Source organism: Bidens hawaiensis, unplaced genomic scaffold (genome assembly GCF_021521415.1).
Source record: "Bidens hawaiensis isolate Kalapana, Puna unplaced genomic scaffold, B.hawaiensis_p1.1 tig00000284_1, whole genome shotgun sequence".
Classification (NCBI taxonomy): domain Eukaryota; kingdom Viridiplantae; phylum Streptophyta; class Magnoliopsida; order Asterales; family Asteraceae; genus Bidens; species Bidens hawaiensis.
In genome coordinates this window covers 3,849,479-3,853,393 of record NW_027491022.1, presented here as the reverse complement: position 1 = coordinate 3,853,393, position 3,915 = coordinate 3,849,479, and the positions used below count along the sequence as shown (strand labels likewise).

The 3,915-nt window shown below is 34.5% G+C and overlaps 1 non-coding gene across 1 annotated transcript; it reads right to left on the bottom strand.

Moving 5' to 3' along the window:
* Positions 1–333: 333 nt before the first annotated feature.
* On the bottom strand, positions 334–406 carry TRNAA-AGC (transfer RNA alanine (anticodon AGC)). Its single transcript has one exon. It is a non-coding gene; the product is annotated as a tRNA-Ala (tRNA).
* Positions 407–3,915: the final 3,509 nt, after the last annotated feature.

Sequence of the window (3,915 nt, the reverse complement as noted above, 5' to 3'; positions counted from 1 at the left end):
TTAATTCCTATATCAAAGTGTATATGCGTTGTGTTTTCGAAACTTAAAAGCGTGTTGGAAAACGTCTTCTTATAAAAGATTATTCCAACCATTTTATGTATTATACTTAAAAACAATAATTGCCGTATTAATTGTTTATTGGATTACATCGAAACAGAAGGCAAGCGGGCAACAAGCTGCGCCGCTACCCCCTTTTTGAATCGCAAAACCCAATCTTTTAAAAACTATATTTGCTGATCTTGGAGTCATAACATTACTATGCATGACCCGCTGAACACGGGTAAGTAGCTCCACAGCTTCAGGAGCGAGAAAACCAAAAGTGTCAAACAATAATGGAGATGCGGGGTATCGATCCCCGTACCTCTCGCATGCTAAGCGAGCGCTCTACCATCTGAGCTACATCCCCACATGTAGCTTTCATTTTACAAAAGAAAACCATAAAATTTTATGTCATTTACTCATAAACTCAATCTGTAATAATCCTTGAACTATTTTACAAAGCTAAAGTTTAATTTATAAAGGTATTTTTTCTGAGTTCTATAAAAAATTGTATTCAATGTCAAATGATTTTAAGCTTAATTCACACAAGATCATTTTTTCTTACATTCACGATTCGTGTATCCCAAAGAATACACGTGTTATTTACTTAGGAGTTTAAAGATTGACTTGATTAATTTTCCTAGATCTTTCATAGTCGAACCATATTTTTGTCACTTGGTTCTTAAAATTTTTAAGCTCTTAAGAACATTTTTACATATCTTGGATGATCAGTGCATGGTACCATCGTGATATCAACTGTGGTAGTTCTGCTCAGTGGTTATTTAAATTTCTGATACCTAGACTTCATAATTGGGTTGCTTCGATCGAAATTTCTTGGTTGAGTAATCATTCCGGCATCCTTTCTTATACCATGGGAAGGTACATCAATGTACAATATGGACATATAAGTTCTTATATGTGACATTGGTATCACATTATCATATCTTTATCGTCATTAAATGTGTGACCACGTGTGCAATAACAATAACAAATAAGAATAAGACAGAGTAGCAAATGGTTTCACACACTCTATTATAGATGGTATGTAACTATGTATAACCGAACAATTCAGCTAGGTGGAATAAGCAGTGTTTTGAAACTCGGGGCGGCCCGACCGGGACCCGGTGCTGCTACCGGTCCGGGTCATGGTATATAGCCCGTTTTCTATTGGACCGGCCGGGTTTTACGGGTGGCGGTTGGACCGGACCTGGTGACCCGGCTGGTGAACCGACACTTTTTTTGGGGGTAATCGGACCCAAAATCAGACATTGTCGGTGTAAATTAGGTCAAAATTGGACCAAATCGGCTATGTAGAACAAGTTCTTACCTTAATTAGAACCAAAATCAAAGCAAAACTGGACCAAAATTGTATATGTGATAAACATGGCGTGTCTCTGTTTGAACAAGGGAAACTGCGATGTGAAGAAGAAGGGTTACAGTGAAGGCATGTTAACTTTAGCCATTTTAATAATTTAACCCCCCTTAAACCCCAATAGTTTACATTTGGTCCATAATTTGATAAGTTTATGCATAAATGGTAAATGTATATAAATTTACTATATATGTATAAAAATTTGTTAAGTTGTATATAAAAATTAGTATTTTTTTTATTTATGACGTCATCTGGGTCAAACACCGGTTCGCCCTTCCGGGTCGATCAGACCTTTGATCCGGTAACTTGTCCGGGTCGACGTCCAGGCCGGGTCTAAAAACATTGGGAATAAGTAATAGAACAATCAACTCTAGGGGAGAGAAAAAACAATTTGGATTTGGTTGACACGTGTACACATTGTTAAAAAGTTTATGGACTATAAATATTAAAAATCACAAAACAACCATTTTCTAAGAGTGTATGCACATAATCAAGTCAGAAGAATTTCACACTACGAGTTACATGATTTTATAGTCACGTGGGTACAAAACACTAATACTAAAATCTCGTATTTTAAAAACCGGTTCAAACCGGCCGGTTGAACTGGTTAAACCGGATTTCGCACAGCAAGCCGGTATTTTGAGTCCGGTATTTTTGACCGGTTTGCCAGAACATCGTACAGGCGGTTTTTTCTAAAATACCGGTTTTTACCGACAAACCGCTTTTATGTCCAAGAAATTTTTGATATTTGCGGCACATATTTTATCAAAATTATTTTTAACCCAACAATTAATATTCAAAGGTGTAAACTTTAGGATTGTTTTAATAAAAAATTGAGTGCTTTTATATTAATTTTTTAATATGGATTAACTTTTGGATTATTTTTTATTATGAAATCATTTACTTTTGGGTTATTTTTAGAGTTAAAGTTGTATTTATAAGAATTATAAGGTAAACTATTCAACCGGTTGAACCTCCCGGTATAACCCGGTTCAACCGGTTGTACCATTTTTTTAGTCCAATCCGATACGAGTAAAAAACCGGTTTTTAAAACATTGCTAAAATCTGACTCATGTATCATTTATCAGAATTTTTTTTTACCAAAATGGGTGGTGGGGAAAAAATATTTATCATTATAGTTGATTTTTAAAAGTATTTATCAAAATACGTTTATTCATTTATTTATTAGATTTTAATTATAAAAAAATTTCCATTGTACATTACATTCTTTCTCCCCATCATCTCCGACCGACCATACCGGCCAAAATGTCCGGCAACAGCCCCTCGCCGACCACCATTTCCGATGGCAAGAACATAATCGAAGATGGAGACAAGATCGACGTCTACCACCAAACCTTCTATTTGAAGATGGAGACAAGATCGCCGACCACCATTTCTGATGGCATCTCGGTTTAACCATTTCCAAACCGCCGCTGACCCTCTTCGTTCGCCGGAAAATGTAAACCCCATCATAGGCCAAAAACGCCGATAAAACGAGATCTAAAACCTGTAAATCGACCTACACCATCTCTCTCTCTCTCCGACGTTGCGGCGATCTGAAATATCACCATCTCACGAGTGATGACGATGGAAGTGATGCACGATGATGATGGTGGCCGGCCGGAAGCTTGATGGTGACGGAAATGGAGATGTAGACCTTTATAATTTGGCTAAAATTAATTAATATATATATATATAGCTTCATCTATAGATATAATAGAGATACATATATACAACTCAATATATAAAAAAGTAATATATTAAAAACTGATTGAAATTAGGGCTTGATAAAAAATAAGAGAAAAACCCATTTTGATAAATACTTTTAAAATCAGCTATAATAATAAATATTTTTTCTCCACCATCCACTTTGATAAAAAAAAACTCCATTTATCATTGAGAAGATCTAATGATAATCTTTGGAATACACAAATATGAATTGGACAAATCAAAGACGGAAAAGTAATATCTGCATCTAATTTGCGTATCAGTTCTTGTATGCGTAGATGAAACTGACTTATGTATTTATGAATATGTGCACAAAATACTATAATCAAATTACAGATTCACAAATTTAATTCGTGTTTCATTTATTACAGGTTTACTAAAAATAACACAAAATAACAACTGTTGAATCTAATTTGTGTGTCATTGTGTATCACTTAATCATAAGTTGCAATATTTATAAATACGGGTATGAAATATAGATACTCGAATTTGATTTGATTTGATTTGATTTGTGCATTTTTTTGTTGACAATTTTGTTTTGGGTAAAGAAATAAAAGAAAAAAGAAAATTAGAAATCTCAAACGTGTAATAACCAATCTTCTTTTCCTGTGAGCGGGGCCCATGGGCAATGGGCCAGGTTATATGTCTATTTTTCTTTTTTAAATATAAGGCCGGATTTGTCCCAACATAAAAATAAAAGGCTACAAGTGAATAAACACCCTTTTTTATTTGTCAAAGATTCCATGGTCCCTATATATATTATTACTAGATTTTAT